The sequence below is a fragment of the Anopheles marshallii genome, chromosome 3 (assembly GCF_943734725.1).
Source record: "Anopheles marshallii chromosome 3, idAnoMarsDA_429_01, whole genome shotgun sequence".
NCBI classification, from domain to species: Eukaryota; Metazoa; Arthropoda; class Insecta; order Diptera; family Culicidae; genus Anopheles; species Anopheles marshallii.
In genome coordinates this window covers 77,678,942-77,703,971 of record NC_071327.1, presented here as the reverse complement: position 1 = coordinate 77,703,971, position 25,030 = coordinate 77,678,942, and positions in this window count along the sequence as shown.

Below are 25,030 nucleotides of genomic sequence, written 5' to 3'. Positions count from 1 at the left end.
ACTTCGTTAGGTACAACGGGGCGAACATCTGTCAGCAAGTTCAAAGGAAGAAACACTTTCAATTTACCTTTTTCTTGTTGTTGCTTCAGCTGAAGTAGATGAGACTTTCAATTATGCGCATGGTAAGAAAATCGAATCGTTGTTGTCTATTTTCGACCGAGTAGCTACAGACAGAGCCCTCTTGAAATTGATCTTACTGCTCTGACTAGATTGAGAGTCTCGCCTGTGAGAGGTGTTACGGGAATGCTTAAGACAAACTCGCGCAAAGAATCATCTATTCAAAAGAACGGTGAACGAGTTTTAAATTTATACCACTTTGTTTTAATGAAAAACTTTCACGGAACAGGTACATTTCAAGATACAGAAGCACTCAAACTTCTTCCAACGTGCTGCTGGTTATTGAGATTGTTGTTACTAAGGTCTTTGAACCGTCCACCATAGGTTCATCCCAAATCGAAAGCGCCAATAGATGCTCGATCGAACGATTGAACACACTAGGCGCCGGCATGATTTGGATACAGGCTGAAGCGCGAGAACGACATTATCACAGATCCTAACCAAAAAATATACGGATCGCCCCAACCAGACAAGTTCCTCGAGCGCATTTGAAAAGACATTCGCGATGAAGCGTAAAAGCGTGTATCAGAAATGAAATTGATATCGGCTCCACTCGAGGACATTTTTCTCCTTACTGGAGCGGGGTTTCCCCTTCGAAGCACGGTTCTGGCCGGAATCGGTGCCGATTCATCCGTGCATCTTGAACCATGATCCCATGGCACTAGGTTGAGGCAGGAAGGCAGGAAGTGGAAACCTTTTCGGAATCAATTTACGATGAAAAGATTGGTCGAAGATTGAACCATCTCGCTATCGTGCGTCAAGTTTTTTTTTGGAAAAGGTTTTTTTTTTGCTGTAACAAAAAATGGCAGAAAGGATGCACAACCTTTCCACCGTTCTGGTGGTGCTACTTTGTTCCGGCTTGTAACCAGCTTGATCAGAAGGCGAACCGGATCTAGGCGTGTTTGTGCACAATCTTACGAAAGCTGTAGTGTAGCGCAGGAAAAAAACAGAAGAAGTTATTCCATCAAGTAAACGATAGACGTTCATTCTAATGTAAGCTATTTGGAAACCTTTTGGATGATAATTCTTATACATTCATATAGAGTTCGGTATTGAAAAATATAAAACAAATCTGCTATAACTTTGTATTTGTATAGTAACTAAGGACAATGTCATAAGGATATAAGGACATAAGGACATCCGAAATGCTACAAGTATTCAAGTTTTGATCCGGTCCAAATGTGATTGGTTAGATGAACCGTCAAAGGATTCTATTATGCGGCGAAATCTTAACTGTATTTGGAGCAAATAAATCATCTTCTACACTAGCAATGACTTTAAATAACTTTAAAAAAATGTTTAAGAATTGGGTATTTTTTGGTGTTATTGTGAATTGATCAATTTATAATACATGCTTACGCTTTAAAAATCGATAAATAAGTAAATTAAACATTACAAAGAGCAGATAAACCGAGCTCTACAGCTCATTATTTACCCTGTCAACTATTTAGATAGTTTGGATGGCATCCGGGCACTCTTGCGGTCACTCGTTTTAACGAGTAATTACTGCTACATTAGTGACCCGCTCGTTGCATCATGCACCGCAAGTTTCATTTAACGTTTTGTCGCCGTTAATGAGCCACGTCGCTTAAATGGACAACCACCTTGCTGCTGTTGGCTTCTGTCACAAATTGTTCATCAGAGGGTATGTTTTTTTAAATACGATTTTACTTTTTACTTCCGTCACAACAGAGCACAACATGCCATTGTGAGATGCAAGCAAAAGTTGACGAAGCGTGGGTTGCTTCCTTATTGTTATGCTGCACGGATAATGTACGCAAGATGGGAATGTTGCGGTGGTAATTGAAGAAAACACAGGAAGAAACAGTGGATGTAACCGCGGGAAACCACTGGATCGTTAGTTACCCTGCAGCCGGCTGTTACATGCAACTTATAGTGCCATGTACTACCGCAGCACCTTGCGGTTTTTCGGGCTTTTCCGGACCCGGCGACCAGTGGTGCTTCAAAAGTGCCACAATGTATCTATGAGCGTCACGGGCTGGAAGAAGGTTTGCAGTTCAACCAACCGACCACTTGCACACTTTGTTGGAGAACAATCGAGTGTCCCTCAAACCGTGCTGACCGGAGCACAGGGAAGACCATTTCAAAAAGCAAGAGTGTAATGCATCTGCAATGTGGGTATGTGTGTGTGTATGTGTGGTGGTATACTCATCGAGCGTTGTCTCCGAGCAGGTTTGGGTAGTAGGCAAATAATATTATGTCCAAACTCATAAACCATAATTTGCACCGCGTATCGCTTTTATGGGTGCGGTATCTATCGTCCATGTAGGTCGCGGTAAATGCGTCCACCTTCGGACGACCCCGGGCATGTTTGTGGAGGTGTGGTGTGTCCGACCACAAAGTTTAGTCTGTTGACACGCACTCAACCGAAGTGTCTCTACTCGAACGGCCGGAGCATCGAACCGAACACGATGGCTTTTTCGCCGAGACCGGGAAGACGGTCGCAAGTTGTCGCAGTGTGACACAGCATTTCCAGCGCGGTATACTACAGTATCATCGTCTAACTATTGCCCATTATTTACTCCATTTTACAACCCAAACAGAAGGTGCTCCATTGAACGGTGCCGTGCTGGGAGGGTTGCGCTGAAATACGTTGTTACACTCGATTGAGCTGAACCTACGCACTGCATACAAGGGCTGTGTTCCGTTCATCGGGAAAGTTTTCATCACATCTTTTGATTGAGACTTAGCCGGTTCAAGAAAAGGTTATGCTTCGTCAACCAGAAGGACGGACATTTAGCATCAAACACAAACAACACCTTATATCTTCCCAACATCCTGGCACGATCCTGGCCGCGAGTGTTTGAATGAATTGGTTTGAAAATGGTACACAAATTTACTTGAACTAAACAACAAACATAAAAAAAGCTTTGAACAGCAGAGCCCGCGCACTGGTGACATCTTCGCCGAGGGATAATTTATGAGCTGGCTTTTGCAAGAAGTTGACCAAAAGTTCGACAAGTTTGCACTTAGCGCTTGTCAACATGTTGCCCTCATTCCAACGACAACGGAGAGAAACGATCCTCACTGCACACACTTGGATACTTGTGGCGAAAGGAAGCGGACAATGTGCAGATACTGTGGAAAGAACCGAAAATTAAACGTCACGACACGATGCTGAAACTCATCAGATTGGAACGTTAATGCAGAAGTTTCATTAGCGCGCTTTTTTTCCTTCTTGTGTGTTCATGATTCCGAATATGGTGGAGAAAATTTATTCAAAAACAAAAGATTGTCATCACATCGAGCGGGAAATTGGATTGGAACGGTTTTTTCTCTCTCTCTCTCTCTCTCGTGGGTGATGCATTTCAGCTGCGGTGAGATAACAAAATGTAAATGCGAAAAATCCCAAATTCGCTAAATTAAAGTGTACAGCACCATGAGCTATCTGCATGTATGGTTTCATTTAATAACAAGCGCCGATATAAGGAAAGTTTTAACTTTGCATTGAGAACCATCCGTTTTGATGATAATGATTATTTGCATCATCAGCGTAATGTGCTGCAAATTGTGCAATCGTTGCAATGAACTGCAGTTCCACTTTGGTTTGGTTCTTGCCGTTAATTAAATGACAACCAGGTACACGGCAACATGAATCACATCAAAAATGGCTTACGAAGCCATTCTACCGATGATTATAGTTTAATTTTTTTCCGTAATTATACTTATTACACAGCCACGTATGAATTTCGTGTGAATGCACACCGAAATAGCTATGGAATCAAAGTGAATTGAATTAACTTTGTTTCCTCTCTCAAACCACCCGCACGAATACACTTAATTTTGAGAGACAAATTCACAATCACACAATTCCAAGTACTCTGCGTCATTTTCCCATCCAAGTAGGATTATTTTGTGACAAATTTGTACGGCATGCTTTGCAACGTGCAACGCGCAAATGTGTATTACTCGGGTTTCACGAGTCGTAATTTTAAACCAACCCTTGTCGAGTTTTATTGTAGCTTCAAACATTCGGGCGCACATGTAGTGTCTCTTAAAATTTAACTTATTGAAGTCAACTTTGCCCACCAACCGGTGAGGAAGTACAGTCAAGTTGAAACAGTTTGATTGGTGTACTGCTGTGTGTTTGCCGTTTTTTTTCGTATTGTTTGTTTGTTTGCACTGCGGGCTGTTTTTTCCGTTCTCGACTTCTACTTGGTTGTTGGGTTTTCAGGCGTCATTAAATATGCAAAGCGTAACGGGTTCAAAAGTAGAAACATAAACATCGACTGCAGTGGCTGGTAAGTTGTATGTACTGTACATTAATCAAACATTCACAGTTTCTAGCAAAAAAACAGAATAGAGGATATTTCAGTGTCTCAGCACACCAAATATCAACTTATAAACGATACACTTATGTAATAAGGTAGAGTACATGTTAACACTGACGATTCGTACTGCTGAAGGGCAGTTATTTTCATAAGACGCAGAGCATAAGTTGATAAAGAATAAACCAAAACAATATAATTTAATATAAAATTATTAGTCCCACACTTGCTGGAAGGAGTACAAATACTACCATCAACCTTTCATAGCAACAATAACTGCCTGCATTGATAAACTAGATCACAAGCCACTGAATAATGTAGCTCAGGCGCACGTACTACTCCACACTACTGTTAATAAACTTTAGGAATTTATAATTCATGACAAATTATTTGAGAATTTCCTACTTCAACGTTATCGAAAACGTATAGCAATTAATAAAAATGGATTTTGAGATTGTTGTAAAGGATTCGGCAATCTTTTTTACACCTTCAAGTGGAAATATTCGATATTTCACATTAAAGGCCATGAATGGGACGTTTGCTACCACCGTTTTGACACTTGAAATACCCGCAACATGAACAAGCAAACCATTTTCTATTATACGCCCGTGAATTCCATCGTTTCGTTTGATTAAATGGAAGTCCATGCGCGAAAAACTCCAACACATTGAAAACACATTCAAGTACGGTCTACGGAAAGGATGCGTCTTTGCGTCCCGTCCTACACGGCATGAAAAAAACCGCGAATCGGCCAAGCCGACACGATGACAAATCGGGGGTAATTAATTTCGTCCAATAGCCAAAGCGTTCCGGCAATTCAGTAGCCAAATGGCAGTATTGGCACCGAGCAAACGCGCACAATCGGGCAAAATGTCTCCTCTCATTACATGATTAATGATGTAATCGAAATGTAAATGGAACCGCCCGGTGGTGGATGCAAATGAATCGAAAAGGATTTCACACTTTGTGAATTTGACGGTGTTTTTTTGCAACAAGAAGCTGTGTTTTTTTCCTATCGCTCTTTCATACTTCTCCAAACCGTGTCACCAAAGGCAACAATTACTGTTTAATGAGAAACGATACGTTTCAGACACCAGGCGAACAAACCGTGCCGGGCGCTTTTAACTGTTCGATTATAAATGATTCTCTCGGAGGATGTGGTTAGTCAATTTCATTAAGTTCTGGCAATGATTAAGATGCCCATTTGATTTGCACTTTTTTACCAGCTTGCACGCGATAACGCGATAAGTTGTGGAAGTGACAGCAGCAATCAATCAGCGCTGTGTTTTGTAGCACTTCCGGTTACAAACGGTGCGCCGGGCTATCGCCTAAGCATATCGCATAAATTATGCCATTTGAATGGAAAATTTGTTTCATCGATAATTATATCAATCATCTTCATACACAATCACGTGTATTGTGTTAAACGAAAGTTCAACTTTCGCTTATTGTGTGCGGCAATAGTTTACGACTTGGCGGGGCGTACAAAAACAATACAATTTTCACCCCTCAGCAGCTCACTGCGAATTTCCCTTAGAACAACAAATAACAAGACACCCGGGTTATTAAAGCCCGTCACTGCCACGGCACGATAATTAAGTCCTTAAGCTTAGCACCGAGGCATGGCTTTCGTTGTTGGCTTTAAACGGACGGTTGTTATTGCTAACTTTTATGCTTCTGCTACATCTACAGCTAAAAAGGTAAACGAATCCACGCCGTACGCTTCGTTACCATGGCCTCCATCCGGGATGGGGTGGGTATAGCCAACGTTTAGGTTATGGTGGCATAAAATCAATTTTATCCTAATTTTTACGGCCCATGAAACAGGCTGACGACGGAACCGCTGTGTGCTTGCATTTGTGTCCGGGGTAAGTGAACAAACATGTGCGAATAAGACGAGCACTAAGTTGCTACCGTGCCCGACCTATCTGTTGGTGGCGCACAGCCTCTTAAAGCAGCGCTCTTGACCACTTGGGCAAGTTTGTTCGCTTTAGTAGCATCCAAACGAGATTCAAACCATCGGAACGGTGGTGATATAAAGTAGCTCCCCAGCGATACGAAACGGGTCGGCCAAATGTCAATGGTAACGCCATCGACGACAGAGTAATTTATGGTGTGTTCTTTTTTTTGCCCCTAACAGAATTTTTAATTGTTTTCCTTCATCGTCCTTCTTCCCAAACCTCAGCCTCTTCCCAAGGCAGAGACGATAAAACAAGGCAAAATGCTTTATTTGCTTTCTCGATATGAAACGACAACGGCTACGAAGGGCCTTTGGAAGGGCTCATCTCACAATCAATTTCCCACCCCCGGGGGCATAGGTCAAACAGTGTGTGTGTGTGTGTGTGTGTGTGTGTGTGTGTGTGAGTTCTGTGTTGGATGCGAGATTTTATTAGCGCTATAAATTTTATCCCCTGTCCGTGAGCGTGAGGAAATACGAAAGTTTCTCACTGCGACACTGAAGTGACCGAATTAAAATTGGACGTCTACTCCCGGGATTACCACGGAAACGGGAACCACTTGCGCAAACCAGATTTTCCACGTGTAGTGAGTAATTAATATCCCCATCGTTTTCGGGCAGGATTGGATGGGTATTGGTTCATTTTTTTTTAACTCAGTGCTTATTAACGAGCTTCTTATGCCTATCTTTAAAGCCGTTCACTGACATGGTAGCATGAAACTTCTAGACCTGCGGTTTCCTAACTTACTTTCGCCTCTGTTTTCTGTCCCATCGGAGGCACTGTTACCTTCCGAAGGAGGTGTTGTGGGTGATAAAAATTTCACCGAAAACACACTCATGCACACGGAATCGGTTGCCTAAGGCTACGCTCTCAGCTATACCTCAAACTCATCCATTGAATACTGTAGGGTGCGTAACCGTGGAAACATGAGCCTTTGATTAATTACTAAAGACGGAAAGATTGTTGTGCGCGGTTTTGGGGAGAAAAATATTTCTGCGAGAACCGTAAAAGTTGTGAACGGGCGGAAGATTGAGCATAGCAAAAAAAAAATCCTAATTAATTTTCCCTCCCATCACCTTCCCCCATTTCGTCTAAGGGGTTTCCCTGCCAAATTATTGAAAGCACACCGGAACACTCGTAGAAAATACCTACTCTGGTTGTCTTATGAACAGCTCAAAACGCACCCGTTGGTTCTTAACCTATTTTCTTCTCTGTTTTCCCACCTTTCGTCAACATTAATCCCTTTCTATCGCCAAAACGGAAGGCAAATGTGTTGCGTATCTCTCCGTTCCGAGTATTGCTCAAAATGTTGCGTGGTAATAAAATGAATGAAAATACTTAGGTGTTGTTTGCGAAACAAAAAGCGCCCTAACCCGACACATAGGGCAGCGTTGGATTCTTATCGCTAGCAATTAAATTAAGCGTACCAAAGTTAAATTGAATTCAAGCTCGAGCGAACCGGTGGATTCGATCGTGGTCAGAAATTTTTCTCCCTTGCTGGAAGTTTTTGACAGCCCAGAAAGAATAAAGTTATCAAATCTAGATAGAGTGAAACGGTTTGATAACGCCAAAGAAAGACAAGCTAAGAGTAAGCATGATCATAAAAAAGAAACTAGCTCAAGAATTTAAACTCAAAACTAAAGAAAAAGGTTTGCACTAGCATTGGAGGAACTTGTTCTTTCTGTATCTTAAAATCGTGCTTGCTTAAAGAGGTTCTCTTGAAACATCTTAATGCAAACAAGATCTTTTGATCTGATTGAAAATTCTCATCCATCAAGCCTTGAACAAGTGAGGCGCTTCATTTAATCATGTTAAATCAAATGTATCAACCATCGTACCAGACTGTGTGTGGTGAGGTGGCGAACTGGAAAACTTCTTTCTCCGCTCGCTACCATTTATGAATCCACCATCAAAGGAAAAGGGGACCTTTAATTTAATAAGCCTAAGTGAGGTGGGCTAAAACTATAAGTGGGTTTGCTTACTAATCTACTCAGAAGGTGTTGAGACGATGCAAAAAATCATATTACCCAAAACGGATAACTGTTTATCGTCCTCAATCTCAATCGCTTCCGATACCTATCATCTAATGCTCTTTCATCGAAGAAAAGCTTTTGAAGGAACCGTTTATAGTTGATCCAGCTTTGATCTCAACGAAACGTCCCACTGGAAGCCTTTCAATTTGTTTCAACCATTATGAAGCTTAAAAATCTTAAGACATACACACACAGACACGTGTGCAACAAAGTAACATACCCCCAAACCTGACATCTTAACGCGTGATGACACGTTTTAACACCACTCCATCATTCGCACATGATGCCTGCTTGAAACAATCTGACGGCACCGTGCGGGCAGGGTTCCCCCAGAAAACCCTAAGTAGCGTGCCTTCCACGTGCGTCACTGCGAAGACGTGCTTCTGCAGCTAATGGACATCGATGTGGGTGTCGTGGATGAGTCTTTCAAACAAAAAATTCCATTCCGATCCCGCCGTTCGTCCCCATTTCTAGGGCGAATGCCCTCATGAGGGTGTATGTTTGTGGTGCTAATGGGGACAATGATCATCATCAGTGCAGCCAGATCCTTCCCGAATACCATCCATCTCTATCGTCGTACCACCAGCACAATCCAGCGGGTGTTCCCCACAACATTGGATGATAACGATGATGAAGATGATGAATATGATGTCATCAGTGTGCCTCTTTTGCAAGCTTTTCTTCTAAGGAGATTAACGATATCCACGAACACTTTGGTCCGGAGTGGAAGGAACAGCGTAGCAAGACCCCATGTGCGTTGATGATTTGGTCCATACCGGTGACCTCCTATCTTTTGATATATCTGCAACCTACAATTTCGCGAATCCCGTTGCGGGATGCTTAAATTAGACACATTAGTGTTGAGAATATTCCAAACAATGTGAAAATCGTCTTCTCATCTTGAAAAATGTTTTAAAGATCCGAAATTATTGTAAAAGAAAAGCATTGCTGTCAGATTGAAATGATTCCATTAGCGTGATGGGCAGATTCCTCACAGAGCGTCTCCACAAGTCATTCATCAAGAGGACCTGCATACTCATCAAGAAAAATCCACTTCCAAACATGCCCTTCCAATCTCGTCGAGTCAGTAATTTTACCCAATCGGAGCATCTTTCCTTTTTTTTTTTTGCTGTAACACACGTTTGCACCAGTACCGTAAGGCGTAACTTGGCCTCCGTCGGATCATTCGACAAAGCGTAAGTTGATGGGTTTTATTCGTCGATAGCTTTTTGTTCTGCAATTTCTTTTCTCGTGCCTTGTTGCTGTGCGTTCGTCGTTGTGCATTGTCACGGACGTCAATATAAATATCGGCAAAATATCGTATCGTATGGCAACACATACAAACAGGGCCAACAATACACCAGCTCGTTTCGTAACATATCACACCACAACGGGAGGGAAGCCGCGTGGTGATAGTGTGGCAAAATAGGAAGAAAGCCCGCCCGAATGTGCCAATACCGTGCGGCATTGTGATGCTGAAGGATACTATCGATCGGGGTAGCCTGAATGATGTGCAGCAGTGCGAAGAAAAGATACATTAATATTCCCAGACAAGTGCGCTTATTGTAATGTGAGATCTTACATGTGATTACGTTGCTCGGCTTCGGGTGTTTGCAAGGTGACGTAAGATGATGGCATAAAAAGCATGCAGAGCGAGCAGATGGGCATGATGGTAGGGTGCAGATCGTTCACAGCATCGTTCGGGTGCCATTGTCATCGTTGCTGGTCCCCGGGTCGTACATTCTTCGCCACCGTTTCCACCATGAACCATTTTCCGGGGCCAAGCGTTTCACTGTGGCCCAATGTCAAACGATGCGTCTTCTTCGAATGACATACTGCACACGGTGGGCCAAAAGCAAATTTCTATCCCATACCGATGTCTCCATTCGGTCGTTCGGTAAGGTTTTCGGGTTTCGCTTTTTTATTACCCCAGTGCTAGGAATGTATCAACGAATCTCAACCCTCGAGGAGGTAGCAGAAAAAAAGCTAAGAGAACAGGAAAAATCCATTTTTCATCTATTCTTCTTCAATCCCGGGCCAAAATCGATCCGACCCCGAAATGTCCTAGTGCCAGCATCGTGCATACACGATTCGCAAAGCTGCCCGGAACTTCTGATGAGGTAACAACGTGCTGGTGATGAAATTACATCCTCTCACGTTGGTAGCAGCATCAGCAGGCCCACTGATTGGCTCCCAACGAATCCCAACGAAAGGTGGCCAAGAAGCACACAAAAACAAACCCGCTTTTGTCATTTTGAAGAAGATTTGTTTTCTTCCCTTCCCGGTAGTTAAGGTGGTTTTTGTGCGGTAGAAACTTTCACTAGCTGCTGCATTCGCAAGCAAAGCCGCAGCGTGGATAAGACGAACGGAAAGTATAGCTCGCTCCATCGATGAGTTAGCACATCGAATAAACAAACGGGTAAATCTGCAACGTAGCCACTCATCATTATGAAGAAGCAAACACAAATAGCTTGTCGGAGGCAGATGGGAAGACCAAGGAGTAATAGCAGCAGTAAACGTAAAAATGGGAAACGGCAGGAAAGCTTTTCGAATGAAACTAATTAGCGATTCGCATGGATGCTTCAACTGGCAGAGGTAATTACAAACGGAAACAAGGGAAAGCAACCATCGCTAATGTCTTTTGCATGGAATAATGTAACACAAGTATTAAAACACTGTAATGAGTGCTATGATAGTAACACTTTTGCATGTTCTAGATGTAAGGCAGATAATGGGAAATGTTTCAGTACAATACAATGGGACGCATCTTATCCATGTCACTTGCAACTAGACATAGGACGTGTATGCAAAAAACTCAGAAATAGCTGAGGCTTTCAATTCCGTTTGAATGTTGAGTATTTCATAATAAACCTTTTTCGAAAGTTTTGTAATTAATAGTACAATTTTTGCTAGTTTAGTACATTGAGAGAAAGATTGCCAAATTAAATTGGTATCTCGAAGGTATGTGGACATCGACCAATGAACCTGGATAAGCGATGTATAACAAATCGCTATTACTGAACAATATTGAAGTCAATATTAAAAACCATTTAATTCTTCCATGAGTTATAGCAACAGTCATAAGAGTAAGAGTGTGGCAAAACAAATATGGTAAAAAACCTTGACAATGAAGTAAATGAAAATATTTCTTGACATACAAAATACCCATCATCGAAACGTCATCCATTTCCCGTTTAATATTCATCCTTGATAAAATCTCCCACTGTGGCTTGGACATCCGCCACGATAAAACGTTCAATTTCCATTAGTAATATTGGCATAACGTCGTTCGCTAACGTTGTATGCATTTCCCTGCTGTAATACTCAACCAAATAGTGTATTTTTTAGTGCTTTTAGAATGTATTCGTTTTAGATCCATCGGTTCTGAAATTGCATTCCAAAAAAAAAATCCGTCCGACGGTCGGTATCAACGCGCAATGGGAACCATGCACTTTTTGGGAAGCAAATCGAAAGCCAAGGATTTTGTAAAATACCCGGATGTCCCACACTGGGCTGCAATGTTATCGTAGCTCTCTGCGGGAGTTAAAGTAACGATTCGCATACGATTCGCTGGCTTCTACACCGGTCCAATCATCAATTTTAGGCTTGCTGTATTTTATTACGTTACCATTCGCTCGCTATCGCGACGCGGGATTCGATATGTAAGATTTTTTTTACGTTTTTTTGTCTATGTATCACTTCTAGTAACCTTTTTATCTAAAGTTTACACACACAAAGTTCCAAAAAAGATGGCAAAACTCGAGCCCGAAATTGACGGGCCGTGTTGTGCACACCTGGGAAAAATCGTTTCACTAGAGCAGCATGAAGATCCATGACAAACTGCACTTTCTCGAGTTGCAAGTGCAATTTATCTGTCGACAGCTACTGTCACACCACGTTTGGCACCTGTTCACACCTAGATATTCCTTTTTTTTTTGTTATTCGGAAGACGAAGAAAAATGCAGCTCACAACTGTGCAGGCAAGGTAAACCCTAGAACCATGTGACGATGCGATGTTAGAAAAAAAATCGAGAAACGTTTCTTGTAAAGATAAATTGTTTTGCTTCTCGGTTTCAGCTCCACCCCACGGACGAGCTCCGACGGCAGACTTGACTGTCATCGTTTAGATAAACTTTCGGTAACCGACTGTACAACTGTCACCTACGGACGTTGGTGCTGTGATTTTTCTCGTCCTTACCAAGGCCTTTTCATCACTTCTCCTCCACTAATCATGGCCATGAAGGTAAGAAAATTGTGACAAGAAAGTACTCGGCAATGGACGCTTCAACACGGTCGATTTGTAGTTTTTGAAACGTCAACCCAAAGTAAAGACGTTAAAATAAATGATTGTAAAGCGGTGGCAAGCACTTGATTTGACTTTGATTCACTATTTCACCTTTTTCTGGTACATAGTTACAGTGGTTTGGGATATTTTAGTGTATTGGAGTGTTATGGTAAGTTGATGTATTTGGATTCCAGTACGATATTTTAGATATATTGGGATCTACTTTGTGAAATAGTTCAAATGTACAATGTAAATCAATGTTTAACTTACCTCTTCTAAAATCCTATGCCAAACAGTCCGTTCACATCACTAGACACCACCCTTTCCAAACAGTTTGTTTTGGCTCTAACTTGGACATTTGCAGTGGTGTATACCACCATAGAGGAATTAAACCTTTCCTTTTCCATTCTAGGTGCAGCTTTGACTTATGCAAACGACGTCAGTTCCGTTCAATTTTGATAGTTTGTTGCTCTCGTTTTATTCCATGCCATCCTACGTTTTATTTGCTTACAGTTTGGGTGAGCAGTTGGATTAATTTCGCTGCAGCACTGGTGCCCCAACCGTACTTCCTAATGGGTTTTTGTTTCTAAACACCACTGGGAGCTATCTGTAAAAAAAGAGAACAGTAAAAAAAATGCGAAACTCAATCCAACTGACAGCTGAAGTGTGAGGTTATAAAATTGAACACAACTAAAAATATCGTTTCCTTTTGCTTTTTTTTACGCCTGCTAGTAGGCAAATGTGTATACATTACAGCACCCTGCATGCGATGGATCCAACCGTCAGGGAAACTCGCGATAAAGCGCGAGAGCGTGAAAAATGTAAAACGAGAAACTATTTCGTGCCACGTGGACGGGACAACATTGTGTGCTGACCACTGTCGCGTTCATGTCAATAGTGAACCGCCACGTTTACCAACATGGCGTCCTGAACCTTTCCACCGCTTCAGTCGACTGGGGGATAGGGTTTTTCCTTTTTCGTATTTATTTCATTTTTTCCCATGATCGCCATCGGAAAAAGGAAGGGCACGGAATTGGAATCGTAATATGAATGTAAATTTGAAAACTTGTTTCCGGTATGTGATCGGAATTGGATTTTCTCTCCGGGCGTCGATCCGTATGGTTGTAGCTGTCGACGAGGAGAGTGCCAAACGTCAGATTGGTTTGTGCCGGTCCGGGGAATCATCGGACAGGGACCGGGGAAGTGATGCTGGGCAGCATATCAAATAACACCGGAACGGAAAATGGATGCAGTAGTAATTTTCCACTGTTTGCCGTTAGCGTTACGGATTACGATGGGGTTATGCATCTTTCTTTTCGTTTGGGTTCACAACACGGCTTAGATAGGGGATGACATTTTAATCGATGGCTTACAACTGCTAGCTAGCTAGAACCCATTTAACAGCTCAAACTTAAAGTCATAAGAATGATAATTGTCAATCTTAAGCGTGGTGTGTTATTTTACTATTTACTTGAATATGACTGAAACGATTTTTCTTTTGGACAATCGATTAAGCAAATTGACCGAGGCGGTAATGATTTTGTTTCTAATAATAAATACCGGTATTTGGTGCATTTTTGATATCTAGACATCTAAACAGAAAATGGGGACATTCTGCGTCATCAAGTACAAGTGCTAAATAATAATTTTACTAGCTGTAAACCTACATGAAATGTTATTTAAAATATCAATTTAATCTTTCAACAAGTTAAATTTCCAACAGAAACGGAATTCTGCCCTATGGTAAGAAATTATTCGTTTGAATCCCACTTCATCAAGCGCATCTCTCATTGTTTTACGAAGAAAGAAACTACTCCAGTTCACAACCTTGTCACTGTGCCAAATTCATGAAGAACGCAAGGAATGATAACATGATTACCGTTTCCCGAACGACGAAGGAGATAAACAAGTGTTTTCGCAAGGAAACTTCCAAATTCTCTACTGTGGCACAAAGCTTCCTACTATAGCGGCCATCGTTTCTCGCAATGCCAGTGCTAAAGTTCAGCACACTCGCTTGGCGGCAGTCAGTCCGACGACGGGTCGTACGGGGCAGGGGCAGAACTCAATTTATCACGCTATTAAGTAATTTTCCTTTAACCATATTTGAGGAACCATTCGTCACGATTCGGACATTCCGTTGCAACGGGGAAGAGGGTTTATTTTTATTTCCACAACGATAGAGCCATGGTTTGCAGGCGAGATGGAAAGGTTTAGCGCACCGGGAAAAACCCGACCTTCAGTAACTGTGTATACCTTGGCAAGCAACTGCAGGAGGACTGGCGGAAAATGCTATTGCAGCAAATTAAGATAAAATGGAATTGAATTCTGCCGCTGCCTGAATGCAGTCGTTCTGGGTGTGTCTTGTTCCTCTAATGGAAGCTGTAAAATTTTCACTCAAACTAAAAATAACGCGGGAATGGGTTGGAGCTTGGTTGCGGACAGACCACGGAACGTTTTCACGAAATGATTATGTCCTTTTTTAAAGGAACGTTAGTGCATCAGTGAAAGAATTTCTCGACGAATTGTGTTTTCTTCCACGTTCGGTTTAAAATAAACCGATTTAATGTTCGACCGTTCGAGGTACTGCAACACAATTGTACTTTACATTTAGCTTTAAGTAAAAAAAAACAGTGTGTAAACGGCTCTCAAAATGATTAAAAACAAATGATAATTCCTTGTGGAACCATTTGCCCTCAAACAATTCTTTAATTGCTCCTCCCTGATAGAGGATCAAATCGTTTAAGTATTTGTGTTGCTATCAAGAACGCTCTTGATAAGGATCATTAATTTTGTGTTCGGTTTACACAATTTCAGTGACTCTGAGTTTCAGTTACTTTCTTCAAGTTTTAGTTCTATTAGAAATCAGATGTTTTGATGAAAATATTTCAATTCGTATCTCCTCAATGTAGTGAATAGCAAGAGTTATACGGATATCTTTTGAATATTTCCACATGAATTGCAAGTAGTATGCTTCAGGACAAAGACAACACCTACGCCTACTAACATAGTACGGGAATATTTTTTTACGATTCAGCATATACAATGCTCGTCAGCGAGATTAACGTCAGCCTTAATAAGCGTAATAATAAATGGATGCTTTCTTATGTGATGTGTGGCGTTCTCTTCACAGCTACATACACAAGAAAGAAGTTGTTTTTATTCAGTTCGTGAATAAAAAGTGCAACATACGCCATCTGGAATAAATATCCTCCGCGGGGTACCGCCCCAGTACGAGCGGCACTCCGATGCTGATGCCTAATTTACATTCGCATGGTCTGACGAACTGGAGCAAAATGCGGGAATGCATGGAAAACATAGTCCCCAAAACCATCTTCCTTCTGGTGGGAATGCTCGTTGTATGATGGAATTATTAGAGGAAAAACTTGCACACCGAGCAAGCACACATCGTATGAACTTGTTCATTAGGAGAAGTTTACCCTGTTGGAAGGATCGAAATGTTGCAGTTTCCATGTGACGGTACGAGTAAGCGAAGAGTAATTGCTTGTACCACTATTGAAGGAAAATCCTGGCGAATCGAGTGCCGCAGGTCGGTAAAGCTGAAGTTTTCCACCACCGTTAGATAATTCCATAAAAGCAGTCGATCGTACTGTACCCCACGTGAAATGTACAGACTCATTAGCGAAATTGAATGGTGTTACCTTTTCCTTCCAAAACCGCTCGAATTCGGTTGGTAAAGTTTTGTATGATAATCTTGATAAGCATTATTTCTAACAGAATGCACCAAAATTTCACTCCCACCATCTGCTGCCATTCACAACGATTCCGTTACTTACAGTTGTGAGAAGCTTGTACGAACCAAATTCTGACTTAAAACGCTTTACAAAACATAATTGGAACCGTTGACAATTGACAATCATGTCCCAATAATCACTAAAACCCGTACGATCGGATCACGGATTGTGCAGCAAAAAAAGTAAATAACACAAAAAATGGAGTGACTCGTAAAAAGTGACATTAAAATGATGTCACCCACGAGGCATTGCAGCTTGTGGCAAACTTCAACCGTTGCCATACCAACACCTCTTCAGAAAGGTTTACGTAGTTGAGCCCGCACGTGAGCGTATCCTTTTTCGTTGATTGCAGCGTCTGTTTGCTGTGCGGACGTTTGGAGAGGCCTATTACCCGAGGCTCACTTAAAAGTATCGTTTCGTGGAATTCTTAAATGGGTCATTTTGGTTGGGGCAGAGGCAATCAAAAATTTGATGGTGAACGAGAAGGAAATAAATTTCTACACCAACGAGGATTCAATTCATATCTTTGAAATTTAAGTTTTTAGTAGCCTTGGTTGTTTGGACAAATAGACAAAATTGAGTCTCTGTCCTTTTAAAACTGGCTACCCATTATAACAGCGATATCAATTGAAATAGCCTTCCATCCTCATTGCCTGCCATAAATTATCTACTAACCACATAGATTACACATAAATCCTTCGTTTAAATCAAACCAAACGTGACAACGAACAGATAAAGGAATAGATTATTTGGGAATTTATGTCTTTTCTCTCGCAATCCATAGCTACGGTAGAAAGTATTGCTTGTCCCGCAATTCTGTTTTGTACAATGCCATAAAATTGACAGTCTAACTTACACCGGATGATCCCTTGATTTCCATTCGCGGACGGCTCCATGGGCTAAACGCATCGAATGTAAGGTATCTCGCTACCAATTCAGACCTTCGAGTCTTGTTTTATTTTTCAAATTAATCTTCCTGTTTTCGCAGTTCTTTGTGCTCGTTGTGTATGGTTATCTGGAAGGAATATACCCTGCTAGGGCACACAGTTACACCGACTAGAATAGAAAAGATGGGATGTTTAGCGGTGATTAAGACTTTAATTTCTACCACTTGGTGTGAATTCGCGCGGAACAATAACAGAGACAAATCGCCTCCATCCCCCATCTGCCAGCGGGACGACAAATCTCATGGTTCGACGCCATCGATGTGATGTTTCGGTTTCGGAATTGTTTTATTTTTGTTTCCAAGAAATATTATCCCGTCGGAAAATGGTCCACCGGTCCCTACGGATGACCAATCGCACCGCTCGAAAACACGGCAGCAGATTCGTTTGCCAGCATAAAGATCCTAGTCTGGTTGATAATGTTCCAACAAAAATGAACGCCCGCGTACACAAACCAAAGCATCCCGACCAACGACGTCGTTTGCCGTTTCGGGTTTTCATCGTTTTGTTTGCCTTCCATCCCGTGAGCAGATAATAAAGAAAGATGGGCTCGGTGGATAAGATAATTTGAATTTAAATTTGAATAATTCTCCACCTCTCTTTCGGCAGTGCAGGCATGGTACCGGTGCCCCTTCCGGCATCCTTGAGGTAGCTTCTATTCCGCGAGAAAGTCCGCGTGCCGCATATCCCAAACAGTACCGAAGCTCGCAGGCACTCATCACACGTTTATTTATTCATGAAATTCTCCCTCCCCAAAGCATACTGCATTCACAGGCATCGATGTTTGAGAAACATCTCTATCGCTGACAAACCTCCATTTTCTTCACTTGCGCACTAATAACGTGGCCACGCTACCGGTTTGCCACGTGTGCAGACCGACACGGTCTACGGCTAGCGCGCTTCGGGGGTTGTTTTAATTTATTTTTCCTTTCGTTTAACGTGTTTCGGGGCTGAGAAGTGGGAAGAACTGTCACAATCTTAATGTCTTCGTCCTGCGATGTTTTACCTTGGGTGATTCTGCCCTTGAAGATGGGAAACATTAATGGTGCCACACCACTGTTCGTACCAAGCATTGTTTCGTGAAGCAGCTATTAATGCATTCTTTCCGTAGTGAGCAGGACACCGGTGAAGAGGGTTTTGATAATTTGTCTCCTTATCAAGATTTGCCGAGGGCAGAAGTTCGTACTTTTGCTTTCGAACGAAACAGTCAAAGAAGTTGCTGTGAAAGTCTAATGAGCACAAAGAAGCAAGACACGACAGAGTTTGTGCAGTCTAACGAAATTGTTTACATATTCTAATGTGGTCAAAAGCCGCTCATGTGGAGGAAAGTTCCAACCAGGCAAACAAAGTCTATTAGCACCAATAATGTAAGTCATTTACATTTGCATCCCAACATATTCGTTGTATTGCAAGCTCAGTTAGATACTGAGGTGGATACTCCTGAAAGAATGCAATATTCTAATATTAAAATGAAAATGATCCTTTTACGCCACGTACTCTTTTGAAATGTTGCATTTGGCGATATAAACTTTTTTTTAAATTCTAGCTAATTTAAAATAAGTAACGTACTTGACTAGGTAACTAGGCAGCTTCAAACACATTTCCGTTGTTCGAATACCTACGCTACGCAACAAATACAATGCCCGACCAATGTTCGATGGCAACCACCTGTGTCAGTCACCCTATACACCGTGACGCTCGCGCGCTTCAAATGAACATCGTCAGCAGCATTGAGGTTTGGTCATGTTAGCAATAATCTCAGCCACTCGGAAACGCAATCTAACCCGGTTTTGCCGCGCATAGCTATCCCACACAACCCGTGAATGTCACGCGGAGATCGTGGCGGAAATGTCGCACACGAGAAACATCACCAACAGGCGGCGCTTTACGCCCTGCACGTTCATCGATTGGAGCATGTTTTGGTTTGCGGATACCGATGGCAACCGCAGAAAATAGACGATCCTCAGATGAGCTGGTACATGGTGGATCGAAGAGTCTGGTGGTGACTTGTCGGTTCCACCCTTTTCCAGTGCTGTGCTTCCGAGCCTACGCTTAAATACTCTTGCCTATCTGATTACCACCACCAGGCAGTTTTCGCGAGCAGAGAGAGAGAGGGTAGACGTTGTACAACATAAATTGATAAGCCTGTCAACCGTTTTAGCAACTAAAAACCAGCCAGCACCTGGTTTCCGGTATAAACTCAAGCCCCATTCCGCACCAACACAACTCCTCGGGTCCTGCCAGCAACAATATCCGTTACGATTTGGGCCACACGAACGAATTCCAACATTTTCGTGGCGCATGTTTCGATTCGATTTGTGGAATTTCCTTCCCGCTACATGCGCCCACTCGTGCCTGCGGTTGTCGGCATGACTCACGTGTAATGAATAGCGGGAACGGTGCGGAACCTCCGTACCGATCCGGTGGTTAGAGAATTTAAATTAATGAGCATCGTTTTTCCACCGGCAGGCCTGTTCACTTAAGGGTTTGTGGTGTTGTGTCGATGGAGCTAGTTTTATTCTTCTTTTCTGTCAGTTGCTAGTTGCTTCGATACGAGCAACAAATCGGTACTGGCAATGGTAATTGTATGGTCTGTTCCTGGTACATGGCAAGTTGTGCTTTAAGTTGAGTTTAAATTGGACCTAGGAGACCGATGAAAGGCAAATGGGAATTTGTTTCGCCGTTGTAAATGATAGATGATTGTCATTTTCCATTTTGTAGGCATTAGTAAGAGTTTTCCTGTTTGGCTATTTGTACCAGAACGTATTAATTATAGGTTTGAACTTTTTAACCACGCCTATCGAAGTTAATATTCGTCATGCATTATGTTTATACAACTCTGCCTCTTTCTTTCTAACATAGAGATATCCTTTTATCCACATCAAAGAGGTGTACGAAATTTTTGAAATTTTACCTCTGCATGAACATAATGTTCAATTTCGTCGAGTTCACATTAGTTTCACAAGGTGAAATGAGCAACCCGTAACGATTTGCTCAAGAAATGTCACTCCACCTTCTCACACTCCAGTTGCGTTCGATGGATGAACGATAATTGATCGATTTACGCATGAGAAGCGCAGGACAACACCGTTGGAACTTGACGCAGTGGCCACATTCTTCACCTTTGCACACTGTTTGACACCGCGTCACGTGTAGCAGCAGCGCAAGCAGTCATTCATTCGATTATTGACGTGCAGCGATGCGAAAGTTGCCGTTTCGCGCTCAATTTTCTCCCTGAGTGCCCTTAACACACAAACACACAGTGCAATTAAAACGCACCCCACTGAACACACTGCTTCTTTTGCCAGCAAACAACCATTCCTTAGCTACGACATGGAACGGAAAGGGCACTCGTGAAATGATTTTCGCCTCGGTGCGTCATTCCGCATCACGCAACACCATCACATCACGGATCAGATGTTGCTGTTGCTGTTACTGGCGTTAATTTCTTTACACCCAGCGAGGCGCAAACACTTTTCATTGCGCTACAGTTTTTTTTTCTATAGAAAGTGAGTGATAACGACCGAACGCATAAATCAATTGCTGGAAAGTCTTCTTCAATTTGTTGTAGACAGAATCTTTTTTCTTTTACAGATTAATCTACTCACAAAATCACTTTGCAAACACAAAATACGATGTCCTGAAATACGACCTTCTATCGATCACCCTTTTCCCGTCGAGCGTGCTTTGGCTTAAGTGTCACCCATTAGAAGTGGTTGCTAGACCCAGCTACGCCCTGCACTGGATTTGATGGCGATGAATTACGACACACACAAATGTGAAAAACCACAGTTCCACCACATTTGCACTTACCCAAAATCAGCACAAAAAGCACAAATCTTAGGAAAACTCCAACGATCCTGGATGGCTCTTTGGGGAGTATCCTACCGACCCCCGCGATAGATGGATGGACGACCAAGGGTAATACATAAAATGGACTTTAAATTGGAGCAAAAATTGAAATATGACGGCAGATATCATAATTCAACTGTCCATTTACCTCCTCAAACCGGTAGAAACTCCGTCTACGAACATGGAACTAGGATACATAAAAAAAAACTTTTATCACAATTCACGTTCTCTCCTCGTACTGGGGGCGGTACAACACGGCACAAACGAATGAGCGAAGTAAATGTGTATGTCTTCTCCTGGCGATTCTATCCGAGTCCTCGTTTCCCCGGGAATGAACTGCAATAAAAAACTATTAATGTGGTCCTTTTTTTGTCTCCTTCGCAACTCCTGTCCCTGCTCCAGTTTTCCGGGATGGAAATTTGGAGAGAAAAAAAATCGTGAAGTGCATGTGTTTTCGGGCCGGTAACGGAACTGGCAGGCTAGAGACGCATGGGAATTACGTAATGAAATTTTCTCCCCATCTCCATCACTCAACCATCCTCCCCGTTTACCCTTACGTTTATGTCCATTCCGACTAGAGCGATTTTTCCTTCCTATTTTGACTGTTGGCAAAGTCTTCCGAGCATATCTCGGCGAATGTATTTTCTTCTTTTCCATTAGTTCTGTCGGTACTGTGGGAAAAGTTTGTTGGAAAACCCCCTCCGACTAGTCATTGCCCGATTCTTGAGACAGTTTTGTGCTTCATTTTCCTTTCCGCGCCTGAAAGTACAGATTTTCTTTTGCTCGTGCTATATGTACAAGTGTTTGTGAGTGTATGTTTTTTTGTTATGTTCATTATATGATAGTAAGATTATTTTTTCGTTCCAAAGTTCGTTGCGGTTTGCTTTATCGTGCTGGCAAAGAACGTGCTTGACGTGCCCGTGATTGTGGCCAGCTTGTTTTTCTTGCGCTTGAAAGTGTGAGTGCAGATCGCGAAAAGCGATACGCTTATAAAAAAAACATTCGTCTCACCAAACCCAATACAAGATCGAAAGAAGGGTCCAGCAAAACGCATACCGTTCCCGAACTTTCTTTGCATTGGTTATCTTGGCTTGAACTCCCACGCCAAAAACGACTCCCAAATGCTGACAAACTGCTTGGTACTGTTAAAAGTATGTTTGGTTTGGTTTTTCTACGCATTCAAGACAATCTAAAGATCAGTTTCCTCATCCTGGCGAAAAACTGCAACATATGCAACCCGAATAGCATACATGCAGGCACATCTACTATGTTGATTTTTTCTATCGATAAATGTGCATTTATTGCACCAAAGTTTCTGTCCTTCTACTGTTTTGCCATTCTTTTTCGATTCGATACAACCGGTCGAATGTGCGTCCAAGTTATTTGAGTTATCATGAGTATATTTCTAGCAAGTGGTTTAATTGTAAAGTTTCTATCCGAGCTTTACATCCACTTTGAGGCTAGGTTGAGTGATGCACCAACATATTTGCTTAATTTACGTAACTGCGTAAAACTAACACTATTTTTGATTTAAAGAAAGATTCGTTAAGAAATCCCGTAAAAAGTTATAAGTTAAATTGATTTTAGTATAATACTATTGATTTCATATGTATTCGAAAAATTACTAGTAGCTCATTCAATAAGAGAAGCACTGTAAGGTAAAACGCATACAAAGACGACCGTTTTACCGCCAGCAGAAAGAAGGCTTTCTTCAATAGCTATCTTTCCATTCATCAACTTGATTGATTCTTCAGCCACAGGAGTTGCATCTGATTCTTATCTCAATTCGATTTCGGTTAAGCTTCCTGGTTCTCATTCAAGCAAACATTGACAAGTTCGGTCAATTGAACGAACTGACCCGTACTGAACTGCCATTTTCCCAAGTCTATGGCCACCCTGTTCGATCTTGCGCTGATTATGTTCGCTTCCGATCTGGCCTCGGACGACAGACACTGAATTCACAAACACCAGCGTCCAGATCTCTACCTCCTGACACTGATTATTCTTTCCATCCCCTCGCTTGCTTCTAGTTCCTCCACATCTCGCTCCCCCTTTAGTGGGTAGGAAAAGCTCACGAATGGTAATCTGCATGCGAAAGTAAGTAGACCACGAATAAGTGCCCCGGTCTGGGAGACGATCGACCAATCGGTACAAGACAAGCGACCGTTTTCGGAAGCTTGGCTCTTGTTCCGTCCGGTCAATACGAGGGATCCGAATTTAATTATCCGATTTCACAGATCCTGGCCACCGGAACCAATCAATTTCACTTGCAATCGATACTGTGCATTGTGCTGAAGACGCTCCGGAACGATGGGAATAAACCGGAGCAGTGGTTCCGGTTCACTTTACCGAACGACGGTGCATACCATCGGAAGACGAATCCTACGTGGCTGAGATTTGCATACCCGATCGTGCTTTACTGGGTTTGTACCGTTTTCCCCGTGCAGACACACACACAACGGATGTGATGCAATTTGAAAAATTGCAATTTAAAATATAATCAATAGCGGATCTGTCATGGCTGCAACATACTTTAAGAACATTATTTGCTGGTAGGAGCACAAAATTACCTAACGGGAAATGATATGGTGTAAAATTAAATGATTACCAATTTCAGGCGCATTTCAGGTGCATTATATACTTAACTGAAACTTGAACTTTACTCGACGGTAAATAAATGTCGCTTACAATTAGTTGCAAAATGAATTCAAACAAATGGATAAGGACGTGCAGTTCATTGATGTCGTTACGAACCCATTTTTCAATTGCCAATACTTAACAGAAAATATCATTATTAGTCCTATCCTCTTAATTTTCCGCGGCATACCACATAGTACGCAGGAATATCATCCCAACCCTTCATTCTCCACAGCATTTGCCAGTTGACAGGTGCGCAAGGCACACCGGTGCGTGATGTTCCGTGACCGTGGATGCCACAATTCACACCGAAACGACGGTACCGGATTATTAAATGTTTACTCAAATGGAAACGACCAGAACGGCACGTTCAACGGTTGGTACGTACGAGACCAGCGATCCTATTGGAAAGCAACACATTAACACGCACCGTGTGCCAAATCTCCAAGCGGTGCGGTTGTTGTTGTTGCTGCTGCCACTAGTAACTCGCCATGCTTATATAGCTTTATTTCCAAATCGTTATCTCATCATTCGGAACATCCGGTTCGCATTCCGCCAGGGTGTGCCGTAGTATGCACAGGGCTTCCATCCCCGTGTGTCCCAAAGCTTCTCGTGATGGGTTTGCTATTGACAATTATTTCTAGTTTATGATTTTATGTTTCAATTCTTTCCGCCAGATAGCGTGTGCTTATCGCCGCTTGACGGCCAGAAATTTAAATCAACCATGAATGAAAATGGTCTGTTTATTTTTGCTGTTGCTTCACTGCCACCAATCGATAATCACCGGGTGCAACGTGATTCGGCAAGTTTCGTTCGTGATCGATCGGGTTGATACGTAAGAAAAACATATTAATTGTTTAATTTTTTTTGTTTTTACATCTACGAATTGTTCCGATGGCGTTAGCGATTAAAGGCGACGATTGGAATGACTTTTTATTGTGCAGGTGAAGGTTTTATTACCGTGTTTATCAGCATCCGCGATGAAAAGTAGTGAATTATGTACGCCAACAGTATTCCTTTTACAGTTGGACAACAGACCTTACTATGTTTGTGTTTAAAGCAGTCGCACGAGAACTCTCGTTGAAACTCACCTATGAAAGATAAAAAAGAACGCAAAAAACATTAGAGAAATTGTCACAAAACTGCTGGTGTGCAAATAAATG